At 58.0% G+C, this 19448-nt stretch overlaps 1 protein-coding gene across 7 annotated transcripts in view; it reads right to left on the bottom strand.

The window, feature by feature from the left end:
• The window catches only part of PTPRE (protein tyrosine phosphatase receptor type E), a 112927-nt gene that overhangs the window by 34903 nt on the left and 58576 nt on the right, over positions 1 to 19448 (bottom strand). The gene's annotated exons all lie outside the window — the stretch shown is intronic.

A 19448-nucleotide genomic window follows, 5' to 3' on the forward strand; every position in this document is an offset into this window, starting at 1 on the left:
ATATACTGACCCTCAGCCCCAAAAGAAAAGATCCAGTTCTTGTAATATAAAGATGGATTGAGTAATAAATATTGTGCTGAAAGGAATAATGACCTGGAGGGATTCCATGTGAACTAGAACGACCTCCAGGAAGTGATGCAGAGTGAAAGGAGCAGAACCAGGAGAACATTGTAAACAGAGACAGACACACTGTGGCACAATAGAATGTAACTGACTTTGCTACTAGCAACAATGCAATGACCCAGGACAATTATGAGAAAGATGCTATCCACATCCAGAGAAAGAACTGTGGGAGCGGAAACACAAAAGAAAAATGACTGCTTGATTACAAGGTTCAATGGGGATGATTGGGGATGTAGACTCTAAAAGATCACCTTGGTGCAATTATCAGTAATAAAGAAATAGGCCTTGATCAATGACACATGTAAAACTCAGTGGAATTGCGTGTTGGCTATGGGGGGGGGGTGGAGGAGTGGAGGGAAAGAACATGAAATATGGAATCATGGAAAAATATTCTGAATTAATTAAATTAAAATGTTCAGTTAAAGAAAAAATAAAGATGGATTTAGGTAAGTCACCAAGTTTCTCTTCTGTTGATTGAGGAAAGAACAATGAATCCCATTAACAAATGGGAGAGATAGAGGTATGGGTGGGGAGATGGATGGACGGATCACCAGAAGAATGGATGGAGAGATGCACATATAATGGATGGATGGATGGATGGAGAGATGAATGGGTGATGGAAGCCTTTGGGTCCCTAGTCTCAGCCTTGTAGTTAATACATTTCATAGCTCTTTCACAGAGCTCAAAGTTGAAATGGTACCTTGATGGCACCCAGGCCAGTATAGACCAGAAAAGGATTTCTTGCCTAAGAGGTACCAAAAAAGCAATCACAGCTCTCCGAGGAGAGGGAATCTACCATCTCCTGAAGCGGCCCATTCCTCTTGATGGCTGCCCTGCTCCTGGCTCTTCCCTCTGGGGTCGAACAGAACCAGCATATTCTCTCTTTCACATGACAGCCCTTTCCAGCATCTTCCCCTTGCGTCTCCTTTCCTGGAGGCTAACAACCTGGTCTTATTCCTTCATGTCCACATGATGTGGATCTTGGTGGCTCCATCTTGGTGGCCCTCCAAATTGTCAGTGGCTTTTCTAAAATGTGGAGCCTTCCAAGTGGGGCTTGCCCAGGGCAGAGGACATTCCTCATCCAGGCCTCTCCTTGTGCAGCCTGAGATAAAACTCCTGGGTCTTAGTTTGGAGAAACTGTCATCTCACTGGACCTGAACAAGGGTGGTGGCTGTGTGAATGGGGAGAAGGCTTCAAATGTGACCCATGCTAGGTGTGACAACAGACCGAATGTGTGGGGTGAGTGAGAGTGAGGGATCAAGAATAACACTGGGGGACAGCTGGGTGGCTCAGTGGATGGAGAGCCAGGCCTAGAGATGGGAGGTCCTGGGTTCAAATCTGACCTCAGATAGGTCCCTGCTGTGTGACCCTGGGTGAGTCACTTCACCCTCATTACCCAGCCCTTACCACTCTTCTGCCTTAGAACCAACACACAGTATTGATTCTAAGACACAAAGTGAGGGTTTAAAAAAAAAAAGAATAACACTGCAGTTGTTTGTCTGGTGGATCGGGAAGAGGCTGGTGCCTCAACAGTGATGAGAGCGTTGGGAAGAAGACAATGGGTTTTGCTTTAGACGTGCTGTGTTTGAGGTAACTAGGAGATAGCGAGTGCGAGTTCTGGATAGGCAGTTGGTGGTACGGGACTAGATCACAGCGGGGAGATAAGGGCCGGCCGGCCAGATCTGAGAGACGTGTGCAGGGACATGATAGTGAAACCCACAAGAGCTGATGAGGTCATCAAGAAGGAAAGGGAGTGAAAGGAGAGAAGGGAAGTGGAGCTGGGCCAAAGTTCAGGGACCGCGGCAGAAAGAGGTCCTGGCAGGGACGAAGACACAGCAAACAGCAGCTAAGAAGGGGCCAAGAGAAACTAGTGCCAAGGACGCAGAGAGGGGAGCATGTGGAGAGGGGGGGTGTCTGGCCAACGAAACGGAGAGGACCACTCGAGAGGGCAACTAACACACACACACACACACACACACACGCCCCATTATGTATGACATCCCTGACAAATGGCCGTCCAACCCCTGATCCGGACGGGTGGCAGCAAGAGGGAACGAGAGACAGACAGACGGATGGATGGAGAGGGAGAGAGAAGCACGGGGCTCCTCTGGGGGTGAGTTATTCTACTGCGCAGCCCCTCAGCTCTCCTCATTCCCGCGGGGGGTAGCCTTGGCCGTTATAGTACAGTCTGGCTTCTGGCTGCTCTGTTACTGCAAAGGTCTCTCGGGGGGTTCGGCAGTCTCTTCACTGCTCAATCCGCCGGCCGTTTCTCCACGTCCATCCACGTTGGCCGCCAAACCCAGGCAGCTCCTGGATGTTCCCTCCCTCTGGGCCTCCATCCCTCCTGGTATTCCGCCTCAATCTGTCCGGGCCTCTCTCTTCAGACTCCCTTCATGGCTCATCCCCGATTCCTCTTGAGCTCCCTCCAGGATCTGCTCGAGGTCCTCCTCTCACTCCGGAGCTCCCACTGACGGCCTTTCCACACGTCTCTGTCTCTATGTCTCTGCCTGTCTCCCTGCTTCTCTCGGTCTCTGCCCAGGCGTCCAGGTCTCTCCCCAAACAGATCTTCTCCTCATGCCCCCACCTCCAAGCCTCCCCACGGTCTCCCCACTTTCCTTGCTGGCATCCAGGTTTGTCCCCTCGAAGTCCTCACCCCTGCTTCTTCCCTTGCCCATCCCAGAGCCCATCGGAGGCTGCGGATTTGGCTTCATTCGGCCCAGGCTGGTTCTCTCGTCTCCCCTGCCATGACCTCTATCCCGGTAGCAGGCCCACCTGGCCTCCTGCTCCTGGTCCCCAGACTAGAGCTCTGGTCCATCGTTAGGCTGGCTGGCCCCATGGCTGCCCCTCCGCCAGGTCCGCCCCTCACTCCTTCGGTCTTTTCCACAAACAAGATATCTGGGTTAAGCCTTGTGTAAACAGCACAGGAAGGAGGATGGCCAGCAACAGGCCCCGTGAGGAAGGAAGGACAAGCCCCCCTCGTGTCCCTCCAAATCCAGACAACGACCACCTCAGAGGAGGGTGAACACCCCCAGAGGGAAGGCCCCCAAGCCAAAAGCCAGGCTGGGAGTGAATCCGCAGGCCCTGGAGCAAAGTTCCACCACATCTCCTATTATGACTGGAGTGGGGTGCCACACAATGATTCCTTTAGAAAGCATTAACATTAGTTTGGGGACAGCTGGGTGGCTCAGTAGTTTGAAAGCCAGGCTGAGAGATGGGAGGTCCTGGGTTCAAATTTGACTTCAGATGCTTCCTGGTTTTGTGACCCTGGGCAAGCCATTTACCCCCATTGCCTAGCCATGACCATATACAGTACTGACTCCAAGACGGAAGGTAAAGATTAAAAAACCAACCAACCAACCAAGCGACATTGCTTGAGGGAATCTAAGGAGTGACCTCAGACACTGGAAACAATGTTAACCAGAATGCCATGGGTGGCCAAGATGGAAGCCTGTCCTGATAACTTGAGTTGGCTTTGGAGCTCCTCTGCTGATTGAAGGCCCAGCTCTGCTTGGGCTCAGCTCCTTTGGGCTCCTTTCCCAAGGCATCCATCATGAACACCCCACTCAGATGCAGACAGTCAGACATTTCTTCTTGTCTCTGGGAAATCTGGTGGCACCCAAGGAAGGCCCAGTTGGGGGAGGCAAGGGAGGTCCTTTAAAAAGTCTCAGTCAGTCCGCCTTTTGATCCAGCCATAGTGCTGCTGGGTTTGTACCCCAAAGAGAACATTGGGGAAAAGACTTATACAAAAATATCCATAGCTGCGCTTGTTGTTGTGGCCAAAAATTGGAAAATGAGGGGATGCCCTTCCATTGGGGAATGGCTGAACAAAATGTGGTATATGTTGGGGATGGAATACTATTGTGCTCAAAGGAGTGATGAACTGGAGGGATTCCATGTGAACTGGGATGACCTCCAGGAACTGATGCAGAGTGAGAGGAGCAGAACCAGGAGAACATTGTACACAGAGACTGATACACTGTGGCACAATTGAAGGTAACTGACTCTGCTACTAGTATCAATGCAATGATCCAGGACAATCCTGAGGGACTTATAAGAAAGAACACTACCCACATCCAGAGAAAGAACTGGGGGAGTGGAAACACAAAAGAAAAACAACTTCTTGATCACATGGGTCAATGGGGATATGAATGGGGATGTAGACTAAATGATTCCCCTAGTGCAATTATCAATAATATGGAAATAGGTCTGGATCAATAACACATGTAAAACCCAGTGGAATTGATCATTGGCTATGGGATAGGGGAGGGAAAGAGCACGAATCATGAAACCATGGAAAAATATTTTAAATTAATTAAAGTTTAAAAAAAAAGTCCCAGTCACCGAAAACTCTGGTTCTCTTAGGGTCCTGAAGCCACAATCTAATTCTTTTCATCTTCTGTGGGGGTCAGAGAGCCCCATGTCTATGGCCCTCTCTCAGGAGCAGGCCCCTCACTATAGCACAGCCGATATCAAGGGTCCGTGTCCTGTTGGGCCTTCCTTATATCTGAATGGCACAAGGCCCAGAGTGTTTGGAGTCAAACCTAGGCTCTCAAACCCCCCAAATCTCCAGCTATTCCACCCTCCCAGAGTCATGTAGTCTTTCTTCTTTGGGCCTGGAGTCAGGAAGGCTCAACTTCCCGAGTTCAAATCTGGCCTTGGATACTTCCCAGCTGTGTGACCTGGAGCAAATCCCTGAGCCCCCTTGAAAACCAGAAGAAGAAGGAAATGGCCAACGGCTCTGGGGTCTTGGCCAAGAAAACCCCAAATGGGTCCTGAGAGCTGGGCATGGCTGAAAGGCCTGAAGCAGACAAGAAGTCATTCTAGTTCCCTCCCCTGCCTATCTGTGTGGCTAGAAATGTAGGGAGGGGGCCGTGTGGAAGGGGCCCTTCAAGGCTCTGCGGTACCTGGAAATGCCAGTTATTACGGCAGGAGACTCGTGTTCCCTGAAGCCTCTCCCTCTGCCCACCCAAGGTCAGCCTGTCCATGGGCATGAGCGAGGCTTGCTTCAGCAGCTCACAAGACTCACTGTCACAAGGTCAAACCTGACCCCACCAGAGGGATGGGCGAACCTGTGACCTCGTTCTTGAAGGGGGCGCTGAGTAATCCCAGCAGCCACCCAGGATGGCCGGCCAGTGAGCTGCCCGCTTCCTCCCACGGAGGCTTTTCCTGTCTCATTATATCAGACCCCAAGGCCAGCCTCAAGCGTCCCGTACACAGAGGGGTGCTGGGAGAGCCTGCCATTAACACTCGGCTCACCGCCCACCCCGGGCTCCATTCTTGCAAAAGGAGAAGGAATATTCTGAAACGCCACGAGGAAACGAGTCAGATGGAGGGTGAAAAGATGTGGAAAGAGTCACCGCTTCTGTGCTCTCCCCAACAACCACCCATCACCTTGGAGATGAAAGGGGAAACTGGGCAGGGCAAGTGCCACCGGGCAGCCTCTGCTCAGCCACGTTTTTTAATGTCACCGTCCAGAATTATCCGTCAACAAATGCTTATTCCGGATGAACCGTGTGTCAGTGACTGTCCCAGGCACTAGGAATACAAAGAAAAGGAGTGAGGCAACCTCTGCCCTCGGCTATGTGTGTGGCCTGGGACAGAGCCCAGGAGGAACCTGGGACCTGAGACTGGGGCGCTGGGCCCAATTCCACCCATTTCCCAACTTGCCGTTGTTCAGGCATTCCTGCATGTCCCTCTCTTTATGGCCCCATTTAGAGTTTTCTTGCAGAGACTGGAATGGTTTGCCATTTCTTTCTCTAGCTCATTTTACAGATGAGGAAACAGAGGCACACAGGGTGAAAGGACTTGCTGAGGATTACACAGCTAGTAGGTGTCTGGGACTAGATTTGAACTCAGGAAGATGAGTTTTCCTGACTCCATGCCCTGTGCTCTATCCACGGCACTGTCTAGTGGTCTGAAAATGGAGATCGAAGATGGCAAATTTCCAAGATTACCAAGATTTGACTTTCTGTGTCTTTTCCCAAGACTGTTTCAAATCATCGGAATATGAAACCATTGCTGTTGCACAGAAAGGAAACTGTGATGGAGGAGATTTTGTGTAATTTGAAGGAGGAAGGAAGGAAGAAAGGAAGGAAGGAGGGAAGGAAGGAAGGAAGGAAGGAAGGAAGGAAGGAAGGAAGGAGGGAAGGAAGGAAGGAAGGAAGGAAGGAAGGAAGGAAGGAAGGAAGGAAGGGAGGGAGGGAGGGAGGGAAGGAAGGAAGGAAGGAAGGGAGGGAGGGAGAGGGAGAGAGAAAGAGAAAGAGAAAGAGAAAGAGAAAGAGAAAGAGAAAGAGAAAGAGAGAAAGAAACAAATAAAGGCCAAAAAAAACAGCCAGACCTGTCGGGTGACCCATCCAGAGGTGGGTGGGGGAAAGACTTAGGGGGAGCAGAAGCTGTGAGATGAAGTTGATGGCCAAAGGACAGAACAAGGAGTCACTGGACCAGCCCAGAGTCTCTCCTACAACCTGCTGTCTGAATAAAGGGGGATCTGCCTGGACAAAAGGAGGCGCAGAGAGGAGAGGTAAGGAAGGCAGAGGAGAAACAATGTTCTCAACTGGAAATCTGCCTGGGGCTGGGTCCAAGGAGCCCTGTGTAGGTAGAGAAACAAAATAATGAGGCCATCCGGGGCCTGATCACTGCCTTCCACCATTCGTTGGGGGCAGAAGGACTCCTCGGCCCGCCTCCAGTTTGCACCCTCCTGGGCTGGGAAGAGAAGGATGGGGAAGGAAGTGCCGGGCGGGCGTGTAGGCAGTTAGGGAGAAAAACAAAGTTCTCCGAACCCCACTCAGTGGGCGTTATCAAGACACTCCTAGATTGTGGTCAAGTCCCAAAGCCCTTCCTCTGGGCCTCGAAATATCTTCTAAAGTGCACACGCACACACACGCACACACACACAGACACACACGCACACACACACACACACACGCACACACACATGCACACACCCCTCTGTCACTGGTTTTCTGGAATCCTGTTGGGGCACCGCCCTGACCAGAGACCCTCGTTGTCCCAGGACTGTTGGTCTTCCCAGCAGCAGGAGCCCCGGGCCGAGCCCCTTCCCTCCCTCTCGGCCTGCCTTTCTGACGCGACAACAGCCATCTTGTCCGGCCAGGCCGGCGCAAGGGCTGCTAAGAGCACGCGAGGAAGACGGCAGCAGGCGGGGCCCACAGTGCCGGGTTATGGGGGGGCCGCACGCGGGGGGGGGGAGCATCGGGCGGTCCTTTGGGAGAGGGTTTGCAGCGTGGAAGGAGGCCAAGAAGGCCCAGACTTGGATGGGGAAGAGGCCCCTCCTGTTTTACAGATGAGGAAACTGAGGCTGGGAGCGAGGAAGCGGAGACAACGAGCCTCTGCGGGGAGAGAATCGGGATCAGTCCTGCCTCCCGGCGAAGGAGCACAACCCCAGCTTTCTTTGAGCTTCCCCCCGCCGCAGCGGGGGCTCCCAAGGGCTCTGCGAGCCTCCCAGGGCCGGAGAAATGCGAGCCGAGCTCGTCCGTGCCAGCAGACAAGGAGCCGGGCGCCGGGACCCCCCTCTGAGGCGGCGCCTCGGCCTGGCGTCTGGTGCCCACCAAAGGGACAGACACGGTTTGTCGGAGAAAAGTGACAGCGCCTCTGCGGCTCGGGGTACCCCCTCTGGGGAAAGCGGGCTGCCAGCAGGAGAGCCCCGAGCCTCTGCCCCCCCCCCCGGCCTCTGCCCCGTCCCCCCCGGCCTCTGCCCCGTCCCCCGGCTTCACGCAGACCTCCCATCCCCCACGACCCCGCGGCCGCCTCTGTCCTTGCCCCATCGTGGAGCTGGACCCTTCCCAGATCTCCCTTCATTCGCCCTGGAGCCGGGTGCGAGCGGGACAGAGCACGGGGAAGCCGTCCGGCCCTCGGGGGCCCCCCCAAGTGGGCAAGAATCAGACCACGATAATGCGGGCGGACAATGAGCCCATGACTGTCCGAAACGTCCATAAGCCCTCATTAAGCCCCTACTGCGTGCCAGGCGCGGCCGAACCACAGCGGCCCTGGCAAGGGCACGAGGGCGGTCGGAGGGGCGCCCAGAGCGGAGCCACAGAGGACAATGGCCGGGGAAGCCCGGAATTAAGGGGGCTGCCGGGTGGCGCAGAGGGCCAGGCCTGGAGCTGGGGGCCAGTCTGGCCCGGAACACGTCCCGGCAGGGGACCCTGGCCAAGCCATGGAAGCCCAGCGGCCCGGCCCGCGGCCCTCTGCAGGCCTGGAAGTGCTCCGAAGGAAGAAAGAGAATAAAAAGTCAACTTCCTTCCAGATGAGACGTTTGCGAGCACTTTGCGAACCGTAAAGGTTCGGAGGGCCTCCTGCTCGCTAGGGCGGGCATCACTGAGGCACCGCAGAAGGGCCTCCTGCTCGCTAGGGCCCGTGTCACTGAGGCACCACAGAAGGGCCTCCTGCTCGCTAGGGTATCACTGTGGCACCACAGAAGGGCCTCCTGCTCGCTAGGGTATCACTGTGGCACCACAGAAGGGCCTCCTGCTCGCTAGGGCCCGTGTCACTGAGGCACCACAGAAGGGCCTCCTGCTCGCTAGGGCGGGCATCACTGAGGCACCGCAGAAGGGCCTCCTGCTCGCTAGGGCCCGTGTCACTGAGGCACCACAGAAGGGCCTCCTGCTCGCTAGGGCCCGTGTCACTGAGGCACCGCAGAAGGGCCTCCTGCTCGCTAGGGCGGGCGTCACTGCGGCACCGCAGAAGGGCCTCCTGCTCGCTAGGGCCCGTGTCACTGAGGCACCGCAGAAGGGCCTCCTGCTCGCTAGGGCCCGTGTCACTGAGGCACCGCAGAAGGGCCTCCTGCTCGCTAGGGCGGGCGTCACTGAGGCACCGCAGAAGGGCCTCCTGCTCGCTAGGGCCCGTGTCACTGAGGCACCACAGAAGGGCCTCCTGCTCGCTAGGGCGGGCGTCACTGAGGCACCGCAGAAGGGCCTCCTGCTCGCTAGGGCCCGTGTCACTGAGGCACCACAGAAGGGCCTCCTGCTCGCTAGGGCGGGCGTCACTGCGGCACCGCAGAAGGGCCTCCTGCTCGCTAGGGCCCGTGTCACTGAGGCACCACAGAAGGGCCTCCTGCTCGCTAGGGCGGGCATCACTGAGGCACCGCAGAAGGGCCTCCTGCTCGCTAGGGCCCGTGTCACTGAGGCACCACAGAAGGGCCTCCTGCTCTCTAGGGCCCGTGTCGCTGCGGCACCGCAGAAGGGCCTCCTGCTCGCTAGGGCCCGCGTCACTGCGGCACCACAGAAGGGCCTCCTGCTCGCTAGGGCCCGTGTCACTGAGGCACCGCAGAAGGGCCTCCTGCTCGCTAGGGCGGGCATCACTGAGGCACCGCAGAAGGGCCTCCTGCTCTCTAGGGCCCGTGTCGCTGCGGCACCGCAGAAGGGCCTCCTGCTCGCTAGGGCCCGCGTCACTGCGGCACCACAGAAGGGCCTCCTGCTCGCTAGGGCGGGCATCACTGAGGCACCGCAGAAGGGCCTCCTGCTCGCTAGGGCGGGCATCACTGAGGCACCGCAGAAGGGCCTCCTGCTCGCTAGGGCCCGTGTCACTGAGGCACCGCAGAAGGGCCTCCTGCTCTCTAGGGCCCGTGTCGCTGCGGCACCGCAGAAGGGCCTCCTGCTCGCTAGGGCCCGCGTCACTGCGGCACCACAGAAGGGCCTCCTGCTCGCTAGGGCCCGCGTCACTGCGGCACCACAGAAGGGCCTCCTGCTCGCTAGGGCCCGTGTCACTGAGGCACCACAGAAGGGCCTCCTGCTCGCTAGGGCGGGCGTCACTGCGGCACCACAGAAGGGCCTCCTGCTCGCTAGGGCGGGCGTCACTGAGGCACCGCAGAAGGGCCTCCTGCTCGCTAGGGCGGGCGTCACTGAGGCACCGCAGGGGAAGGGCCCCAGGAGCCCACCAGTGGATGACTCCCTTCCCAAAGGACCACCCTTGGGTGGGAGATCCAGGAAAGGGTGACCGAGATGGGGAGCTCCGGAAGGCAGGCCTCCCTCCCCCCGCACCAGGCTTCTCCCAGAGCTCCTCCGGCCCACAAGCCCAAAGGCTGGACCTTAGGAGGACGGACGTTGCTGAGGAGCCGCAGGGCGGGTGGCTTTGGGCTGTGGCGTCCAGGAATAGGCCGGCGGGTCACCCAGCGAGAGGGAGGGGGAACAGCGAGGCGGGGCGGCCCCAGCAAGCCCTGCCTGGGATCACCAGCGCGCCAGCTCCGGAGGCCTCCGTTTCCCATCTTCCAAACAGGGCTTTAATTCACGGCCTTCGAGGCCTTCCCAACAGTCTCAACAAGGAGGATGAAGGGTTCTGGCTTCAGAACATGTCGCGGCGATGAGAGCAACTTGCTCGCTCTAGGTTGGGCCTACCATGGGCCTTCCTGCTGGCTGACCCGAGCGCCGCCCCATTCCCTGCGCAGAGCAGCTGGGCACGGAGGGGGGAATTTGCCCCAATTCTCACCCCATTCCTGCCAGTGATAACTTGGGACCCGGACGTGGTTTTTCCATTTTCCCTGCACATAAAAGGCCTAACAAGGTGCGCTTACTGCTGCGAGCTGGGAGAGGCACGAAGTAGCCATCAGGGCGCTGCACTGCCGGCCCGAGGACTGAGAGGCTCCCACCCGTCCCTTCAGGCTGGCTCCTTCTTAAGCCATCGGCCCTTTGGTCAGAGAACTTGGGTGCTCCGGGGTGTCCCCTCGACAGACAGATGGAGCCGGAGCGCCTGGATCATCCTGCAGAAGGGGCGTGTGCAAAGGCTTCCAGCGGGATGGGGGTTCTGCACTGACCCCCAAAGGCCCCCCGGATTCTAAGGGGCGCATTGAGGAGGGCGAGGGTTCGAGGCTGCTTCTGTGCAGAGGGATCAGGTGGGGCGCGGATGCATAGGGCAGAGCATGGCCATTAGGCTAGGCTAGGCTGCCTGCCGTGGACAGTGAGCACAGGGGAAGTGGTGGACTCCAGCCAGCCCACAGCTCTCGTCATCCCAGCATGCCGCTGGGTGCTCTCGAGGAAGGAATGCTATTGGCACGTAGCTGGCGCTTCCTCGGTGGACTGGGTGATTTCTTGAGTGCCGGCTGTGTCGAGGGGGATCCAGGACCCAGAAAGGCTACTGTGATAGTCCCGAGGAGAGGTGAGGAGGGGTGGCTACGTGAGTAATGGGGAGGGAATGGATGAGAGCCATTTGGGAAGGCAAATCCACAAGAGGTGGCGCGCGTGGAGAGTGAGAAAAGGAAGGGAGACTGTAGGCAGGTAAAAGTCTGAAAGGTACAGAGGCGACTCTGACATCATATTGTTTGTTATCAGAGGCAGCTGGGGGGCTCAGGGGAGAGCGATGGGCCTGGAGGCGGGAGGACCTGGGTTCAAATCTGGCCTCAGACCCTTACTTGTTGGGTAACCCTGAGCAAGCCGCTTCCCCTGTGTGCCTGATGCACCAAGGAAGAAGCACCCAGTCCAGTATCTTTGCCAGGAAAGGCCCACGGAGAGCCCCGGGAGCCACAGGTCCACGAGCTCAGGAAGAGTTGGACACTATTATTACTGCTGATACCAAATGACAATCAGACCTCTCTGAGCATCTTGGTTCACTTGAGAATGATGCAAAGAGCACCTCGAAAGAAGCGTTCATGAGCTCAGCTCACCCTTTGGGGTCATTCCTGGGCCTCGGACCTCCATCCCCCTTCTCAGGCGGGGCAGCCCTTAGAGCACAGACAACAGAAACGACTTGCCCACAGTCATACAGTCTGCGTGGGAGGGAAGACTTGGCCTTGGCCCTTCCTGACTCCGAATCAGCAAAATGGCAGCCTTGTGCTTGTTGACTGGGGCTCCAGGAACGGGAGGAAGGAGGAGGGGGACGATAGAGGGCTTTGGTATAGCAGAAGGAATGAGGGACGACAAGCCTCCGGGACTAAGCAGCGCAGCCCAAGCATACCGGGAGGGCGGGAGAGCCACGGATTTGGCTCCACCCCGCTGACCATCTGGAACAACAACTGGGCTTGCTGGGGTTAGCACGAGTCGTCAGCCCTTGAGGAACCCACCAAGGCAAGGCGATGTGGCTGTCGCAAATGTGAGAAGGAAAGGGGAGGGGATCGGACCGGTCACCGGGACGCACCCTGCAGCCAGCCTTGGTGGATGGCCACCGCGATGACTTGCCCGAGCTTTGGGGAATCCCAGTATTAGGGGACAGAAGGGCATGAGCGGGTCTCACTGGGAGAGCCAGGGATGACGGGGAGAACCAGGAAGCTCCCCCGAACCAACAAGGAAGAGGCAGACTTTGGGCAGGCCACAGGTGAGAGTCCCGCGGGATGGACAGACACGGATGGGGCATTCCGTACTGGAAGGACCAATCTGTCGAATAAATCTTCTATTGGTCCCCTTATATGTTCTTGCGGCCCCCCTCCCTCCAAGCCCACCCAAACAGAAGGGCAGAACGTGGCGCTGCGCCTGAGAAAGGACGAGGAAGGAGGAGGGCTCGTGGCCGTCAGCAGAGCTGAAGACTGAAGCCACGTCTGAGCCGCCGGCTGTTTGCTTCCCCTCGTTCCCCTTCGCTTTGGCACCTCCTGGCCCCGCTGACTCCCGAGGATGTGGCCACGTCTGGGCAGAAATAAGAGACGGAAACAGCTTCTTTCTGTCTAATCCAACTGGAGACCGTGATGAAGACTGCTGAGGGAAGCAGGGGGCGGCGGGTAGTCGCTGAAGCGTCCCCACGTCACGACTCTCGGAACCCCGGGCCGCTGGGCGCGCCTGGTCTGGAGCCTGCCTGCCCCCGTGCCCATCTCTCCAACCCTGGCCTTGGCCCTGGACCCGCAGGCTCTTCCTCAGAAACCTCAGCGCTCCGTCAGGGCTGCCTGGCCGCCCGTGAGAGCAGCCCCGAAAGCGGCCTCTGTGGCGTCTGCAGGCGACGGCCCTGTTCACAATTGATGCCCATCCAGAACACCGTGGCTCTGCCTTCTCCGAAGGGGCAGGAAGCCATTGCCCGTGGGAGGGACGGCCAGGACGTCGCTGCGAGTGGGGGCAGCCTCTCCGGAGGGCTCTCCCAAATGTCCACTTCCACAGATCTGGTGCCAACCGGCTCATCCGGTCTCCCCCCAATGGGGTGCCAACTACGGGGAAGGGGCGGACGGGGAAGTGAACGAGAGCGGCTGTGTCTGTCCTGACGGCCCTCCCAAGGACCAAAGGAAGGCTGGCGCTGCCCGTGCACGGACGATGGGGCTCGCCGGTGGGCTCTTCACAGCTGATTTCAGTCCCAAATCCAGACATTCAGGAAATGGCCAGCCCCGGCTACTGAGGACCATCACGATGACTCTTACGGCTATTTTCTCCAAACTCGTGATTTCACGGGCATAAAGAGCTTCTGGTGTGAAAATTCCCTCTCCCAACGTAGACCAATGACTATTTTGCTACTAAGGGAGCTGCCTGGAAAGAGAGACGTGATTTGGGGAGGATCACACAGCCAGGGGGGATGAGGAGGGATTTGAACCTGGGTCTCCCTAAGGCTAAAGTCGTTGCAACAGAGCTCTCGGCTCAACTTCAACAATGCTGCCGTCTCATCTCCTTTCAGCTGAAGAAGAGAACTGTCCCTTCGGGTGCCCTTTCATTCCCATCACCCATCAGGGCTGGCGAGTGGCCTCTCCTCTCCCTGGGCTCAGTCTCACCTCCTTTGTCCCACTGGAGCCCAGAGAGGGGAGGGGACTCGCCTGAGGTCACACAGCTCACAAACGGGGCTCCCCACTTCCAAAGGGAAGCAAACGAAGGGCCTCCTTGGTCCCAAAGTGCCGGATGAATTGATGGAAAAGAAGGCGAAACCCACGAGATAATCCGCACGTTTTATCGCCTCTTATTCGAGCCTCCACAGCAATGACTCCACCAAGATTTACCAGTCCACGACCAGGCCGCCAGCCGTCCACGGATGGCGCAGGGAGGTCTCTGTGGAGCAGCTCCCAGCCTTGGGTTAACGGGGCTCGGCAAATCTGCCATTAGCTCGGCCTGCAGCCTCATCAGTGATCACTAAGGACAACCCTATGTCCATCCATCACCTCGAACTGCTTCTTGAAAATGGAGGCAAATTGGTGTGGAAGAAACCTCAAAGTTGGGTCAGGAGAATAAGCAAGCCCCGCCTGGGTCTGAGGCCCTGGGTTCAAGTGCCACCTCTGATGCCGCCTGGAGAGCCTGGGGCACGCATCTTACGGCCTCGGGTCTCGGTTTCCTTCTCCGTAAAACGAAGATGTGGGTTGGCCTGAATGGCCTCTGAGGACCTTTTCAGCTCTGGGTCTCCACCGCGAGAACAATCTGAAACAGGCCAATCGGAATAAGAGACACCAGCAGCACCTGACAGCAGCCTTCCCTGCCCTCGAGGAGCCTTCGGTGCTGTTTCGCCAACAAAGTGAGTCAGACAGACAACGTGGCTGAAGGAAGCCCCTCCAGTGCGCCACCCGTGGGGGGAGAAGCTGGGGGGGCCCCGTCTGGGCTTGGCGGGGGCGGGACTCCATCCCTCTCTTGGCTGTTGGCGCGGGTGCCCTCCACGACACCACAGAGCACGTGGGATGCCGGCTTGAGCTGCTCTCCGCACAAGCTGGACGGAGCCATCTCCGTGGTCTGGGCGCCCGGCTTCCAGCCCTCGGCCAGCTGGACGCGGCCGCCACGGCATCCCGGCGGGCTTCAGAGAGGATGGACTGCTTGGCTGCTCCCCAGGGACTCCTCTGCCGAGGGCCGGCCCTGTGCACGGGAGAGCCGACGGTCTCCGGCAAACAACGGCCACGAGAAACGATTCCACCGAGAAGGGAGTGACCACGCAGCTGCCGGAGGCCAGAAGGCCCCGTGGGGAAGAGCTGCCCAGAGGGCTCCTGGGGGGCCCCTGAGGGAGAAGCTGCTTACTCCTGTTCATCCTTAGATGGCAGATCCAGTCACGAGCCATCGGACCAAGCCAGGCCAAAGGCCGAGGAGGACGGCCACGTTCTACGTGGACTGTCCACTGGCCTCCATTGCACCGTGGTGCCCTCCCAGGGTAGGCTGGATGGGGAGTCTGGACCCTGGCTCCGATCCCACTTATCACAGGGAGGGCATCAGGCAAGCCCTCCATGGGCCACAGTGACCTCCTCCGTCCAAGGGGCGGGTTACGCTAGATGTCCCCTGCGGTTCTGAATTGGTACCGTGTGCGGATCCGGCTCCTCTGCCCCATGTGGCTGTCCTTAGAAATCCTCAGCATGTGAACGTGCCTCTTTCCAAGCGTAACCAGGAAGTGCAGTGACATGAGAGGGACAAGGCCCTGTCCAAGGGGAGTCACCGTGACTGGGATCCAGAGGACTGCCACAATCCTCCCTGTGGCACCCAAGGGTCCCCATCCTGAGGCCAAGGCCCAAGTGCCCACTCGTGGCTCCGAGCCGTCCAGGGGAATGGGGGCCGCTCCGTCATCCCAGAACATCCTGGGCAGGACCTCATTCTGCAGACGAGGACTCTGAGACCCAGAAAGGGAAGAGACTTGCCCACGGTCACCCAGGAAGTAAAAAGAGCAGAGATTGGAGCCCTTGTTTTCTTCTGTTGATTTCTTTCACAAAAGCAAGAGGCCCGGAGTTTGGTGATCCACGAGCCCATTTTACAGCAGGCTAAGTGAGGCTCCAAGAGGGAAGGGATTCAGGTCCCAGGACGCCCCCGGAGTTGGTGCTTTTTCCACTCTTCTGTTTTTCATGTGGTCTTTTTGCTCCACGGTCGCAGCCAGGGGCCTGGCCCACGCCGGGCTCTCAGCCAGTGCTTGTTGGATTGAATTAGAGTTCTGAGAAACTACAGCCTGTTTAGGTGTCCCCTCCGAGGATGGCGAAAGGTCTCGCTGCCCAGCACCCTCTTCTCCGGGTCTGGAAGAGGTCCCTCTTGTGTGGGGCAGGGGGGCGCTCCAGGCTGGGGGAGCAGAGCCAGGCTGAGCAGGGACCACCCACAAGGAGCCTCCTGGCATTTCCTGCCTTCCGGGCTCCCCCTCTTTCCAGAGCGAGGCTGTGGGCAGCTTCCTGATGTGGCTCCAGGGAAGTCTGGCCACAGAACCTGTCAGAGGGCCGGCCCGGAGCAGCCAGGGCAAGCGCTACCATGCAGACCCCCTCGGACCCCCGACAAACCGGGCTGTTTTCTGACTTGCCACAGGGCCAGCCTGCACTTTCCTTCGGGAAGCTGAGCACTCACTCCAGCACCGGAGACTGCTAAGGGGCAGGAAGTTTGTATCGAAGCCAGCATTTTCTCGGCAACATCCCCCCAAGGGTCCTTGTTCTGCCCTCTGAGGCCTTGCAGAAGCCCTCAAATCCCCCCCACCCCCACCCCAGTCTGCGACTATCTCGGATATGTTCTAGCTGTGTGACCCTGGGCAAGTCACTTCACCTCTCCTCTGAAAAAGCGCCATAACGGGCCAGTGATGGGCGGGATGCCAAGGCATCATCAGACGTCCTGGCTCCGAAGCTCTCCCTGCTTGACTACGTGACTTGCCCGTCCCTGTGACACACATTTTAGGAACATGGGAAGGTTCCACCACTCGGAGAGCATCCTGGGAATGGAGGAGGCTTGTGGTCCGGCTTCCAGGCAGCCCTCGGGGCTCCAGAAGTTCCGCAGGTGTCCGTCTGCTCTTCTGACCTCCTCAGCCCAGTGACGGGGCCCAAGTGGGAGGGAGCCGCCCTCTCGCTGGCTTCCTGGTGGGCTCTCCCGTTCAATGGCTCAGTCTTGGCCAGGTCGTGTCCTACCAACCTGGCGCCAGCACGGGGGCTCGCTAGCCCCGATTCTGGGGACGTCCTGGGCGCCGTCCTGCTCAGGCAGACCTGTGTGTGAGGGGGGACAAGAGGCCCAAGCGGCCCCCCTTTCACGGAGGAGCGCCCCTCTCCCCTTCAATCCATCGGCGCCCACGAATGAGATCTGGCCGAAGCGGAAAACCAGCGCCCCCTGCCGTTCCCGGCCGCATATACAGAGACGGGCTGGATCCAGGAGATCTGGCCGGAGGCAGCCACGCGGAAGGAGGCGGCGGCTGCGAAAAGGACTCTATTGCCTCGGACTTACACCTCGCCGAAGCGCTACACCCCTATCCCTGCGCAGGAAGGCAGAGCCAGCAGAAAGCCCGCCAGGTGCGGACTAGCCGCCAGGGGGCGCTGCGAGAGCATAAAAGAACCGTCCCAGTAGTGCAGAGGCGCAGGACCGGAGCCGGGCTCCAACTAGCGTTCCGGCTCCATAAGGGAGTCCCGACGGAGCCAAGGCACCAGAATCGCGGCCTGAAGGGCATTCATCCCAATGGGGGAGGGAATCCAGTCCCCCAGCGGTGCAGACCGCGGTCTGCCCACATTCAGCAGCGGGTCAGCGGGAGGCAGGATTTGAACTCAGAATTCCTAGTGCTCTGAGAGAAGGGAAACGACTGGCTCTCCTACCTACCTCTGACTACCGCGGGATGCTCACACGTGCCTGACTGCAAAGTGCCCCATTTCTGTGCCAAGAAAGTCAGGAAGAGTCAGCCCCAACTGAAAGGCCAGAAGGCACCATGACAGGTTTTCCGAAAAAGAAACCCGGCAGAGAAGGGCCAGCGGGGGGGAAGGGGGGACTCTGGAGGGGGGAGGGGGAGGGCTGCCACCTCCCATCCATCTCTGTTGGGAGGGAAGGTTCCCTGCCGTGGGTGGGGGTGGGGGAAGGGCTTCGGCAAGGAATACAGTCACGGAATCGAGCCACAGAATCATCTTCAGGAGAAAACCACGCTCGGGCCAAGTTCTCGTCTGCCATTGTGCAAAGGGCATTTCTGGCCCTGCCTCAGTAGTGGTGCGGAGAGGCCGAGGGAGCATGAGGGCGAGTCCAGCCTGAAGCAGCTCTGCCTGGAGAGAGAGCGAAGGCCAAATCCCAAAGGAAAGAAAAGAAAAAATCCAGAAGAGGAAAGAAGGCGGGGCCTGGGAACGCCCCCAACTTAAAAGCAAACAGGGAGGCGGAGGCAGAAGGGACTTGATCCACGGCAGGGTCCAGAGCATAGTAGGTGCTTTATCGGGGCTGACTGAATGAATGCTGCTTCCTGGCCTCTCCTGGCTCTTAAGCACCCCCGAGCTAATGGGACCAAAGCCATCCCCTGGGAGAAGCCGGAGCCTGGTGGAAAGGCAGGAGCCACTACTTAACAAATGTTCTTGGCAAGGAAAGAATTGGGTTATTGCAAATGGATCGTCTTCTTCCACCCACCGCAGTGCCAGTGGATTCTGGCCGGCTGCGCCCGGCCAGCATCCAGGAGACTCGAACAACAACGGAAGGACGGGGGAGCATCCACGAACTTTTCTGGTTCAAAGAAGAAGGAATCGTTGCATTAAGGAGGGGTGCTGGAAGAGGAGGAGATGACGAAGACCCAGCAGACAGGATGGGTAAAAATGCGCCCCAACAAATGCCAAAAAGGGCCAGACCCAAACCGTCCGGGGCTGACCGGACGGAGAATCCCTCGAAAAGCTGCTCGGCCTCCCGGACACCGGAAGGGCCACAAGCCGCCCAAGCCTGGGTAGACCGCGCATCCATCCGCGTCCCTAAAAGCAGGGGCACCTGGTGCCGAGGACGGCACAGACAGGAAAGCTCATACCTTGCTGATAGGACTGAAGGATTTTAGAACCACGTGGCAGTACCACGGCACAGAGAGCCACATCCAGACGGCCACTCGGTTTACGTTGGGACCTCCGTGGCCTGTAGACGACAGCCGCTCCCCTTACCATGAGGCGAGATACTTGCATGGCCTTAAATACATGTAACGGGGTGGGGGGGGCAGTGTCAATGATAGGAGAATGCTTACATAAAGGGGGAAAGTTCAGAGAGAGATGGGGCTGGGCTCCACAGGGCTAAGGACTCCCAGATGAGAACATTTCCTCTCATCTATGCATCTCTGGACTCGAGTCTTAGAGAGCCGTCTCCTTTGATCCTCAAAATAGCCCTGGGAGCTGGGGGCTAGTGTTGTCCCCTTTGACAAGTGGGGAAACTGAGGCAAAGAGAAGCGAAGTGACTTTGCCAAAGGTTACACAGCTCTACCTATCTCGGGATGGAACTGAACTCAAATTTCTTGACGTTACCAGTCAATTCTGGCTGGCTGGATGTAAGGCAAACATTCAAAGCAAAGAAACGAGGAAAGAATGGACGCATGATTTAGGCAGGCCTCTTCTCGGCTGAGCTATGGAACTGCTTGGTTCGTGGCAGAAGGGAGACCAACTGGGGTCTTCCCGACCCTCTGTGTGTGACGAAGTGCCTCGTGCAATGTCCCCGGAAGGAGATCTCCGTCCAGGTCACAGGGCCTGGCCTGAGAAGGGGGGAGGATGGGAAGAGATCTGCAAAGGCTTCAAGGAAGTGATGAGGAGAGAAGAAGTCGAATGAGAAGAGAGAACGCGGAGG

This window comes from Monodelphis domestica, chromosome 1 (assembly GCF_027887165.1).
Source record: "Monodelphis domestica isolate mMonDom1 chromosome 1, mMonDom1.pri, whole genome shotgun sequence".
Lineage (NCBI taxonomy): Eukaryota > Metazoa > Chordata > Mammalia > Didelphimorphia > Didelphidae > Monodelphis > Monodelphis domestica.